Raw genomic sequence first — 13,190 nt, forward strand, 5'->3', positions numbered from 1 at the left:
GAGAGAGAGAGAGAGAGAGAGAGAGAGAGAGAGAGAGAGAGAGAGAGAGAGAGAGAGAGAGAGAGAGAGAGAGTGCATGTGTGCGTGCCTGTGTGTGAGAGGGAATGAGAGAGCTTGTGTGCGTTGGTTTTGATTAGATGAATCGGGTGGCTCTGTATCATAGGTTATTAGACTTGGATTCCTGTACTGGCTTGATGTATTGAACTTTTATGAAGTTGTCTTGTTACGTATGATTTAATTACGAGATGTAAATATGCACACTAGTTAATTACAATCTTAACTTTAGTAATATTAAACTGTTTAGCACATTGGGGGTTGTCATGGCTTGACAAAGGGATTGGTTTCCGAGAAGAAACCGATCTGCACAGTTATTGTAAAATGTTTATTATTGCATAATTTCACTGAATTACACAACCGGTACCTGCAAGCCTTTAAATACAGGGGATGCCGTTGCTATTTAAGGCCACGGGGTGGCAGTGGTAGTCTCTCGAGTGGTGCGCGCGCAGCCGTCGCGAAAGTGATCGCGATCCGGCGAGCGATGCGCTTAATGAGCATGAGGAATGCCATAGGGCGCCTCTGCTCAAGCGCGCGCCCGCGCACATGCACTGCAAGCTGTAGCCGGCGGTAGCATTTTTTGAAGCACTTAAAGTCTCGCCAGACCAGCGCAAGCGCTGGGTCAGGCGAGACCTAAAAATGAGAAACAAATATAAAAATCTGCAGTTGGGTGCACTCACACAGTATATTGACTAAACTTCAGTAACAAACTGCCCAAGTTAGCTTATCTAATGAAGGAACAAGAAACACGATGGCATCACCATATCCAACTGTGTATCAGTGAGTTATATACAATGGTTACCAATATCGTGTTCTGGAAACTTTAAAAGGTCATTACAACAACAGGGGCAACAAAAGCAGTACGGACAAGGATGAGACTCACCTACACTGTTGTCAAGTATTTACTTGCAACAGTTGCTGGCGAGTGAGATGGACTCCAATAGGGTCCTGAAAATATGAAGAAGCGCTAAATTGAGCAGGGGGTAGTTAAAAAGATTAGAAAGATTATATGCGGGGTCACTGGACCACTCAACAAGTGGTTGATTAGGAGTAGCGGTCACAGACATGGTGACCAAGCCATAGTGGGCTAACCGTTATACCGAGATTACCAAGGGATTCGGGAGGAGCAACCCAAAATAAAAAGGCGCAGAGGTGGTATCAATAAAAACCAATAGGAACAAATTACTTCAAATAAACAGGAAGGCAGCTGGAAAACCCAAAACAACCGCGGGATTAAAGTACCACACGGGGTCAGTAATTAACCAAAAGGCCCGTTCCCTTCATTCCATGTACTGAGCACTCACCTTAAACAGTAGTCCAATGAAACCTCCATGTCAAAAACCGGGGGTGGTGGAAGAGTACTCACCAGCGTTTCAGAACGCGTAGAGCTCAAGACCTACCCTGCCGACGGAACCGGGATGGTGTATGGTTACCGGCGGGCAGCGTGTAAGAAACACTAGCATGATGACTAAGAGGGAGTCACATGGGGGCACAAACTATCGCGTGACTCCTGGTGATGTGTGTAGAACGTTAACTGGACATAGTATACACAGCGGCCATCTATAAGTGGGTCGGGGAGCCGGTTCATAGAGGTGTATCCTACACTGTGTTCCTCAGACACTATTGAAGTGAAAAAATGCTACAGATGGTAGAACGGTGATAATTTCTACCAAACAGCGGAATGTGACACACCCGCGACTATGCAGAGTGGATCGTATATATAGAGCGCGTCCATCTGTCATGAGGTTAAAATAGAGTTCTTAATGTGCTAGCTAATATGCATATTGGGAAATGTAGACACAGGGGACTTGTATGGCCCAGAGATGCCGTGTATGTTGTAACTGGAGTAAAATAGCACGAGACTGCATAGGTAAAGTCGGTACATGTGCTGCGTGGAGGTAGGGCTAGATAGCATTTTCGTGTACAGACCACTAATAAGCACACCCTGAATGCGAATGGTGCACGAGATGCATAGGCTTATGGCATGAGTACATAATTGAAAATGCCAATACAGTATAGGTGAGTGCTCCCCACGGTATGTCGTCATTCAGCCCAGCAGTATGCGTAGAGAGTCTGTGTACCCATCTCTGTTCAATCCTGAACAATGCGCCTTTGGAAATCTGTAGGTGGGGCTCCAGTACAATCCATCGTAGTGAGTCTGGGGAGTGTTGTACTTCCCTGAAGTGTGTATACAGCTTAGTGGTAACCCTTTGGCACCGAATATTGCTCTTATGTTCGGTTATCCTAGTCTTCACAGTACGCATGGTCATCCCTATATATATCAAGCCGCAAGGGCAGGTGATCATGTAGATACTTTGTTTGGTGTTACAATTGGTATGTTTTGTCAGAATCCATTTGAAATTGGTCAGTAAAGAAATTTCTTTGGATGTAGTAGTAAGTGGGCAAACTGTGCAGGACCCACAGGGATAGTGTCCGGTTACTGAAGGGAGACTCCAAAGAGTCCTCTGTGTGTGGATTGTATTTTTTCCAGGTCTCGTATGTATCAAAATATCTTTCAGGTTGCGTGTTCTCTTATATGCACACCTGGGTTTAGGTATTTGTAGATTGCCAGTATCTAATATATTCCAATGTTTCAGAAAGATTTTCTTAATTCTGGCTGAATCAGGGGTGAAGGATGTAACTCAAGTTAGAGTGTCGGTCACCGGTTTCGGATGTACCTCAAGTAGTGCCTCTCTTGGGTTGTTCCTCGCTCTTTGCATAGAGTCCCTCACTTGTTTCTCTGGATAGCCTCTCGCCCTGAGGTTAGAAGCTAGAGCGCTGGCTTCTGTTCTATAGTCAGCAACCAGTTTACAGTTGCGTCTGAACGCAAAAACTGACCAAAGGGTAAGTTGTCTCAACGCTATGGGGTGATGGATTTTGTATAGGAGTAGGCTGTTACGGTCGGTGGGCTTTTTGTACAGGGTTGTGCTTAGTGAGCCCTCATAAAGTGTGATATTCAAATCAAGGAATGGTATAGTACACTCTGAAATGGTGTGGGAAAACTTGAGATAGTCATTTTGGTCGTTAATCCATCTAATGAACTCCTCGAAAGTGGAACGTGCCCCTTGCCAGAAAATAAGGGTATTGTCAATAAAGCGTTTCCATAATTTCAGGTTGTTGTAATATGGATTGGTTTTATTCTGAACAACATCCCTTTCAAATGCTGCCATATAGAGGCGTGCTACGCTAGGAGCGAAGGTGCTCCCCATAGATGTACCCTAGCTTTGATAGAGCTGTTTGAATTCAAAAAAGTTCTCAGTCAAAGCCAGGGTAGCACACTCCATTATAAAAGAGACTGGAGTAGTTGAAGACCACTCCAATGCTTGCAACGCAGTTTTATTAACAGACAAGGAGGCTCTCTGGGGAATGTTTGTGTAGAGCGCCTCCACGTCAAGAGTGACGAGGAGGTCGATCTCTCCAGTGTTAGGGGTGTCTTCAACAATCCTGAGGATGTCAGTGGTGTCTCTCACAAAGGAGGGTGTGTCTCGCACTATAGGTTTCAGAAAGTGGTCACAAAACTTAGAGAGTGGCTCAAGTATAGAGCCAATCCCAGAAACGATAGGACGACCGGGAACCGGGGTAGTAACCTTATGTATTTTAGGAAGGGTATAGAAATATGGTACCCTCGGTTCCTTGGTAATCAAAAAGTCAGCTTCCTTGCGAGTTATCCAACAATTGGACTCAGCCTCATGTACCAATATAGAAATGGTAGTAGTCAGGCGTGGGGTGGGGTCAACCGTAATAGGGGTATAGTATCGGAGAGTTGACGATTGCATTCTGTGTCATAGTCCACAGTGGACTGGACTACAGTCGCCCCACCCTTGTCTGCCTGTTTGATTGTAATGGTGGAGTCTTCCGAGAGGTTCCTTAATGACATGGCCTCTGAATTGGAGAGGTTATGAAAAGGTATCTGCCTGTGTGGAAGGGCTAATTCCTTTAGAACTGCCTGTTCAAAGGTTAATACTTCTACTGGAACCATACTATTGTGTGGTGTGAAAGACGAAGGATTTCTCAATCGAGAGTCATCCTGTTCATTGAGGGGTTGGTCATGAAAGTAGGATCTGAGTCGTATTTTGCGGAACATGTTATGTATCTCGCAGTGGTCTCTAAACTGGTCTACTTTGGATGTGGGGAGAAAGCCTAGGCCCATCTGTAATACCGCGTTCTCAGGTTCAGTCAGGGTGCGGTGTGAGAGGTTGACCACCAATTACTCTTGTCTTTTGTTTTGCTCCGAGTGTCCATGCCACTGGTCGGATGGTCTTGCCCTTGGACTTGCTTTTGTGTTCCTCTTCTGTTGCGCCCTCTTCCTCTGCCTCAGCCTAAAAAAGGGGGGTTGCTGTTGCTGAAGAATTGAGGTGGACCATGTTGGTACTGGGGAAACTGCCAGAAGGGAGGTGGTGGACCATGGAAGATAGGAGGGCCCTGAAATGCTAGTGCATTATAGTACTGATTGGGGCGTTGGTTCCTCCTAGAGTTATTACTCCCCCAACTGCCTGTTCTAGAACTGCTGTCACTTGAATCTCTCCTATCTGAGTTGTCATCAGAGGAGTAACTCGTTTTAGCTTTAGTGTAATCGGCTTTGAGGTAGGGGTACACTTTCTCTTTCTCAAATTTCTGAATATCTTTCTGCAATGTATTTATATTTTGCTTCATTAGATAATCTTTATAATCAAAAATCTCTGTGTTAATTTCTGTGAGTTTAGTTTTGTAAGCTGTGATCTGGATGGTTGTTTTAAGTGCCCCTTGGGCAATTTGAATCCTCACGAGGAGGGCATCTGCCAGTTTTCTTGCTGTGTTGATAATTAAAACCAACCAGTCCCTAGTACATTTCCACGCAACTAGGGACCATTCCTTTTTGAAGGTGGCGTCATCCAGAAACAATCTAGGGAAATTTTTCACAATCAAGCCAGATGGAGCAATGTTAGCTCGCAAGTATTCAGTCATAAGGGCACCGTGGTGAGTTATCTTGAGCCACTCCCTTTTTAAAGTTGTTAGGGAATTCCAATCATCTGACTGTGAGCCAGATGCTGAACTACCATCTGCCTCTAACAGGGACGGGGTTCTGTCTAAAATATCCGTGACTGCATCATTGCCAAAGCTCAAGCCTTGGTGGTTGTGCATGGCAAATGGGCTGTTAGAATAATGAGGAGAAAGAGAGGGCCAGTCTAGATCCAACTGTGATGTGCTGGTAACCTAAACAAAAACTCCCACAGGTGTAGCCCGTGCTAACTATATCCAACAAAGGTCTCTATCGTTATCATTTTGTTTACATTTGGGAAGCATCGGGTGTACCTCTTTTGGCCAGCTTGATCCTCTGTTAATATTATCTTATGTTCCATTGATTTGCTTGTTTGTGTTATCTCTGTCACTCTCCTGGAATCTTCTCCTGTGTTCGGATATATGTTACACACATGCCAAGCTTCTCTAAATTTTCTTGCGTCTTCGTCATGTGTTAGTTCCAGTATTTGTAAGTCACCCGACACTTCCTTGCGCAAAACTAAGATACCCCCAACAAGATTGGCTACTGGTTTTGCCAATGCTGTTTCGGAGGTTTAGGTGGTTAGAGGAGGGAGACACATGAGGGTGAGACCAACACGGAGCAGAGGAGGTGTTTTCCAGGTTTTGAGGGACCACATAAGGAAGAGAGTGACAAGGAGTGCGGGGCAGGGGTGTTTTCATGGTAAAGAAGCACACAGAGAGGGAGAGAGTAACACAAAGCATGGAGGGAGTTTGCATGGGGAAGTACACGAGGCAGAGAGCAACACAGAGCAGACGGAGCATCTTCCTGGGGGAGAAGCACAAAACAGATAGGGAGGAACAGAGATCATGGGGCAAGGGAGGTTTGAAGGGGAAAGAAGCGCACAAGAGGGAGAAAAATACAGTAAAAGGGCAGGGGAGAAATTAGCAAGACAGGGATTTGCAAGGGAAAGCACACAGGAGAGAGAGCAACACTGAGTGCAGGGGTGTCCAGAAGGGGAAGAAAGCACATGATGGAGAAAGCAGCACAAATATGAAGAGTAAGATGTGTGGTCAGTACTTGTGTCTTGACTTGATAATCTTGTTCAACGCTCCCTTGAAGCATAGGTACTTAAACATCGCTTTTAATTGGCTGGCTTTTAGAAAGCTCCATTTTCGTTGCTTGAAGCATGTGTAGGCTAATCAGTATTTGCTCTCCAATTTCTCACAACTATAGTTGCATTTGAATGTGTGAACGTGGTATGAAACGCAACTTTTTATTTCAGGTGTTTTGCAGCAAGTTCTAAATATTGTGGAGTTTCTCATTGCTGAATAGGGTGCAATGAATGATATCTATTACTTTGCATTTTGTAACTTGGTTTTCACTGAGTGGAAAGTGCCACTCTTAAGTGTCACACATACACACTGAAACCATGGAAATGTCACACATAAGTAGGGCTCCCTGTTTTATGGTATTTTTATTTTTTTAACATTTACGTCTGTATTTATGCATATTTATCTTTTGGCCATTTTATCTGTATTTATCCATATTTATTTTGGGCTTTGCATATAAATGAAGTTGTCAAACTGTACATTTCCATATTTATTTAACTGATGGACGCACACTCATACTTTGCTGTCTGTCGAGTTTTAGCTATTTAAGCTAGCAAATATTACCTAACAATACATCCACTTTAAATACTATTATACCATAAATGTATGTTGACATATGCCATTATTTAAAGATATGTCATCCTGTTTTTTTTTATTTCCATGCTGTCCAGCTGTTGGCCTATAATTCATGAAAAACAGCATGGAGAGTCACTTAAAAGTAGGACAATCTCTGTATTTATCCACTTTAAAAAATAAATGCAAACAGAACACACATTGTTTTCGGTCTGTATTTATCTGTAAAAAAAAAAAAACAGTGAAAACGGGGAGCCTTACACATAAGCATCCTGAAAACCGGGCATGCTATGTTTTAGTATGCCTCGCTTACAGCACTTAATGGCTTGACTAATGTAGTTGTACGCCGAACTTCATCCACATTTGGGCTGTTAATTCCTCCATACAGGGACCTTAAGTCACAGGCTTAATACTGGGCAGCTTCAATTTTTAAATCTTGCAATACGAGCAAATGATAGATCTGCTGCACATGTGATTGCATTTCCTGTTGTGATGTCACTTCTGGCCACGATGTCACTTCTGGCCACGATGTCACTTCTGGCCACGATGTCACTTCTGGCCACGATGTCACTTCTGGCCACGATGTCACTTCTGGCCACGATGTCACTTCTGGCCACGATGTCACTTCTGGCCACGATGTCACTTCTGGCCACGATGTCACTTCTGGCCACGATGTCACTTCTGGCCACGATGTCACTTCTGGCCACGATGTCACTTCCGGCCACGATGTCACTTCCGGCCACGATGTCACTTCCGGCCACGATGTCACTTCCGGCCACGATGTCACTTCCTGTGACACCACCTAACTTGGAGAGTCCCCCCACTTCTTTTTTTAGGACTTGGGCCCTACCTACACTCACATTAACTCTGTAACTGCTACCAAGCTTGAAAGAAGCATAAGCCTCGTCTCAACATTATGAATAGCAATAAGGTCTCCAGATATGTAGCGACAGTTTGCAATCTACAAAACGTCTGGTCAGAAACACAGACCAGGAGCGTTGGGAGAGTCATGGCGTATGATGGTACCAGGAGATGCTTGCAACCCTGGAACCTAATCAAAGTTGAACCCAGGAGGCAAGTGCCAAGCCAGGATTCCCCTCTTTAAGGTTAAGTTCTTCCTAAAGCTTCACAACTTTCACAAAGGCTTCCAGGTTCTGATTAAAAAAACACTGGAGGGAATAATAAAATATTCAAAATGTAGGTTTGGCAGTAAGAGCACTCTGCAAAAACTCACCTATAAGTAGGTGAATTTAGTTTAAAGAAAAAAAGGAGAGGAATAGTCTAGGAGACCTGCAAAATAGCAGCAGCAAAGAAAGATTGTGTGCGATTACCAAACAATGACCTATGGCTGAAACAAGGGATTCAATAAGCAATAAATATCCTGGGCATCAAGAAGACAGGAGGAAAGAAAGACGAGGAGAAGACAGAGCGCTCTCGCAAGAGAGTCCAGTTCAATTTCAACTGCAAGGAGGTTGAGCATGCTGCAAGAACTCAAATTAGAACACGTGCAGCGAACAGCTGGACAAGAAACAATCAATACTAAAGCTCAGAAGAGTATACTATTTCACAACTACAAACTAAACACCATCCCAGGAAAGTCTCCAGTGACTGCAGTCGATGAAATGTATTTTTAAACACAAAAGCAGTTTCAAACTCTCAAGAGCTGCGACACAGACAGCCAACTAAGGTTAGGAGAGATTAATGTATGCCCGAAACCATTAACAATCAAAGATGAAGCATACAAGCATCGAGTTACAAGTACATTGAAAACTGATGTCACTGAACTGTAAACAAGGTTTCAAAACATTGTTTTACTGCACTGCCAGACTAGGTTCCGCCCCCCCATCTCCGAGATGTGACTGCACGTTCTTAAATTACCTCTCGCCTTAAGGTGGGTCTGACATTTGCGCTCTAATTTCAGGAAAAAAGTTTCATAGGTAGCTGTGCAGCGTTTGTCCCTTAAGCATGGTCAGTACTCAATGCGACAAATAAAATGAAAAGCAGCATTCGCCAAGAAACAAATTATCAGAAAGCAAAAACTTGTTCTACCCACATTGTGGTAATTATTCCCCATTTTCCAACCACTCCTCCTAGCACCTCACATATTTACTACTAAATCTTATACTTATGTACCATTGGGCCGAGATCTCCATATAGAAAAGACAGGAGAAGTGGAGATCTCCTGCCGTAGGTTTGTGCACTGCATTTTGTAGTATGTGAGTAGTACTACTACTGCTGTAAGACTTTATACACTCCAGAATGCCTTTTGTAAATCATGTCCTCAGTAGTTTGGGCTCAGAAGCAACCAGGAGGTCCCATCTTGGTTATCTAGAGGGGTCTACTAGAGGCTTTGTTCCCCACTGTGAGGTCTTACAGCGAGACAATCCTGCCCATGGAACTCACAGGACTAGGACAGTTCAGTTGCCGTATTACCGCCCCCATTTCGAGTCCTGCTGGTCAGAATGGGGAATCGATGGCTTACTGCGCGTTCGCTCCCACCACCCACCCTCTTTCTGAACAACAAAACTCTGAACCTTGAATTTCTCCCCAGTACACATTTCACTAGGTATTTTATTACCCGTTGAAAGGGCAGCAGAAAAAACCGTCCATGTTGGTTTGAAATTTGATCACGTTATGCCAATTGTGGTGCAAAACTATGTGCTCTCTTACTATAGTAGTACCACACAACTCGGAAGGAGGCCCGTTGTAATCTAGATTCTGTCGATATTCATGCACTATACATGGACACTGTTAGCTGTAGGGCGCAGTGAATTTGATAAACGAATCTGACAATTGCAACACATGCTCAAGCAGCGCTGGCTGTCAAAAAACACAAATGACTTCAGTAAACAAGATTTCGTCGATCAGGCCCTGGCTCTCAGTGTTTTGATAATGGCCGTCCCAGGCGAATAGTGATAACAATTAGTGCAGAGACGGGGAGCCGTGGCCCAGAGACAAAGGCTTGCAGTAAACTGCCTCCTTCACTCTGAAAGCCACTGGGACCATTAACAAATGCAGCGGGGAACGGCGTGTGTTGTTGTACATTCACTTAAGCCACACAGGGCTCGGGTTTCATGCTCAGCAGATTTCAGATGTCTGGCTAAAACGGGGGCGAGTAAACGACATCATGTAACTGAGCTGGTGTAATCAGCGAGCACATCAACTCGGAGAAAAATATTAGGATCTATTAGAAATGCAGCCAGTGGCTAAATACGATACTCAGAGCAGTCTACAAATGGAGAGGCGGGATTCCATTCACAGGTTGCAGTTTTCTAGAGTACCACGAGGGGGCAATGTTGAGAAGGGCCGGAGAAGAAAATTCAACAGGAGTTTTCCCATTGCTTTTTCTCTCAGAAGCAGCCAGCTAGCTCTAATGTTAAAGCACGCCAGCGTTACGCGGCTATTTAACCAGTAACAATAAATATGTATCAAAACAATTGGATAAACCTCGGCACTCAAATCAATTCAATATTGTTTGATAACTCTTTCTATGCATGTAACTTAGAACATAGCAGCAAACAAAGAAAAGTTTTTACTTGCTGTACAGTTTAATACACATATGGAATATACAACTTTAACCATATATGTGGAAGTAATGGCACTGTATTCCAAAATTGTAAGACCTGACACAATAATCCTCCTATCAGGCGTCAAACCAGCAGCCGACACGTGTTTGGTTATAAAGACATTTTTCAAGGCTTCAATATGTAGTAGATGAGTCCCAAAAAGTATTCCATATAAATTCAGTTCTTCTTGTAGAAATGATAAAACCCTGTTTGAACTTGTATTCTGGTCCGGAACAAAGTTATGCCCCAACGTTTTCAAATTGATCCAATATTAGTCATATTTTGGTAGGCAAAAGGCATAGGGCTACGATATGCCCCTAGCAGTGCGCAATCCGCCGTGTACCAGGACAGTTCAGATTTTTATTTTTTTTGCTGACCAAATCGGAACTGTCCCGGTACGTGGCGGATTGCACACTGGTAGGGGCATATCATAGCCCTACACCTTTTGCCTACCAAAATATGACTAATATTGGATCAATTTGAAAACGTTGGGGCATAACATTCCTTTTCCTCCAAAGACAAGCACTATGTTCTAGTTGTGACCCCCTGTTCTTCCTCCCGTTGATATCTCATGTTCCTCATGTCCATCAGTGAATTTGGGACCATCAACTTGCATGCATTTGCCTAGAAACCTTCAAACTATGTTCTCCCTCTTTTACCACTTTTAAGACTGCCTTCAAATCTCACCTGTTATGGGTACGGTGTAATCATGGATGACAGCAGACTCTCTACAGTCCACTATAGGCTTGGCCTGCCTAATTCTCTACAGCCATGGCACTTCAGTGTAAATGAACAAGTTACTTACCTTTAGTAATGCTTTTTCTGATGGATGCTCCAACAGAGTCCTCACCTTCAGAATACCGCCAAGCTAGATCAGAAAATTTAAAGCTGCATTACTTCCACGGACTGTAGGTGGCACAATGTTGACTATGGGTCCGCCATTGTTTTCTATTTGGGACCGCCCGCCTACAAGGCAGCAGTCCCACAGTAGGAATTACGATGTGACCACCACTGAGGCGGTAGCATTGCCTATTTTTTGCAATGCGGCGTGTGCACCCGCCGCAAGACAAAAAGGAGTCACAACACATATCCCTGCACTACGTGGCACCAGTGTGCCAATCTCTAGTTTGGGACCTACTTATACGGAAAAAAGACCAATCCATAGAATAAAGAGGTGCAAGAGCAGTGAAGAATCTGTGGTTAAATAGGGTATCCACCAGAAAAAGAGTTACTGAAGATGTTACTTGTTCTTCTGATTGATACTTTTAACTGCTAATTCCTTACCTTTAGAAGAGATATTAAAGTAGTACCTTCGAAAGGTGGTGGATCTATGGAATGGTTTGGATCAAAAATTCCTGCAGAACGTAATGAGCAAAATGCCCTTCCCATCAAACTTGGCAATCAAGGCATAAGGGTTTAGTGAACTTTTACACTGATGCCCATGTCTCAGCCTGACCGATATAAAGAACGCACTCCATGTACCAACACAGTGGTAGCAGTCTTCGTGTTGGTGGAACGGGCTCTCAGTCCCTCTGGAGGCTGCTTCTTGACCAATGCTTAGCAGATCATAATGCAGAGGACTAGTCACCTGGACAACGTCCTTTTCTACACCACTTGCCTTTCTTTACTCCAGAGAACCACACAAAGAGCTCATCATTCACCCAATGGTCTTTGTTGCAATCAATATAAAAACCTCTAGGCTCTCCTGGGATTCAACAAATAAAGTCTTGCTTCCTCTTTCGAGCATCGAGGTGGACAAAAGAATGCTGGAAGGGTGAAGGATTGTCCAACGTGTAAAGGAATCATGACTTTAAGCAGAATGATCACTGGTGCTAAACACCATTATATCTGGAAAAAAGTGGTGTAGGACTGCTGCACTGAGAGAGCCTGAAGTTCACTAATGTGGCAAGCTTAAGTTACTGAGACAAGGTGGACCATCTTCAGAGTGAGGAGACAGAGAGCAGCTGTGCATTGGCTCGAAGGAAGTGCACCTAAGGAAATGAATGCCCAAATTAAGATCCCATTGTGACATCACAAAGGATTTGTTTGGGGGGGGTATAGGTGTCAAACCTTATAGAAACCTTATCACAACAGGTGATTTAAACAAGGACGGCTAGTCAGACATATGCAAAATTTCCAAAAGGGATAACAAATAACCTTTCATAGTGCCACTGCAAGTCCTTGCTGTGCCAGAGATTAAACACACAACAAAACAACATGACAACAAACAGTTTGGCTTATAAAGCCGTATTGAGGGCACCACACTAGATCACAAATTTGCCCCAGCGCTCGGCGCAGACAGATCTTGCAGACTGACACCTGGCAGCAAGGATGGCATCCACAATTTTGGGAGGGAGAGCAAAAGCAGTCAACTGCTGCCATTCAATCTCCAAGCATGGAGGTGGAGACTGCATTAACCCAGGAGCAGAACCCTACCTTGCTACAAAGACTGAAGATCCTCTTGAAGCGGTAGCCTGATCAAGGTTAACTACTTAGGCCTAGAAGTTCCTGGTACCACACTCTGCAGTTCGAATCTGGAGCCATTAAGAGGACACGGGCCAGTTGATCCTGATCTTCTCCAGAACTCAGGGCAGGAGAGGAAGAGGCAGAAAGGCGTACAGGAGTCCCGGAATCCACTTTAGGTGGAATGCATCCAAGAGAGAAAGAGCTTTGTGAAATCTCCAACATGCAAAACGTTTGACATTGCGTGTTTTCAACTGTGGTGAAAAGATCTAGTCAGGATTCTCCCCATGGTGGAAGACAACATGTGTCACCTCAGGATGTAATCGCCATTCGTGATGTGGCAGGCATCACTGGCAGAGTTTGTCCAGCCTGGCGTTTAAAGAGGCCACCAGGTAGTTCATGATCAGGGAAATGCCCAGACGCACCTCCAGGCACAGAATCCAGGGCCTCACGCCACCCTGCTTG

At 44.2% G+C, this 13,190-nt stretch overlaps 1 protein-coding gene across 12 annotated transcripts in view; it reads right to left on the reverse strand.

Moving 5' to 3' along the window:
* PPP3CA (protein phosphatase 3 catalytic subunit alpha) overlaps positions 1–13,190 on the reverse strand; it is a 617,342-nt gene that overhangs the window by 267,251 nt on the left and 336,901 nt on the right. The window lies entirely within an intron of this gene.

Source organism: Triturus cristatus, chromosome 2_1 (assembly GCF_964204655.1).
Source record: "Triturus cristatus chromosome 2_1, aTriCri1.1, whole genome shotgun sequence".
Taxonomy (NCBI): Eukaryota; Metazoa; Chordata; class Amphibia; order Caudata; family Salamandridae; genus Triturus; species Triturus cristatus.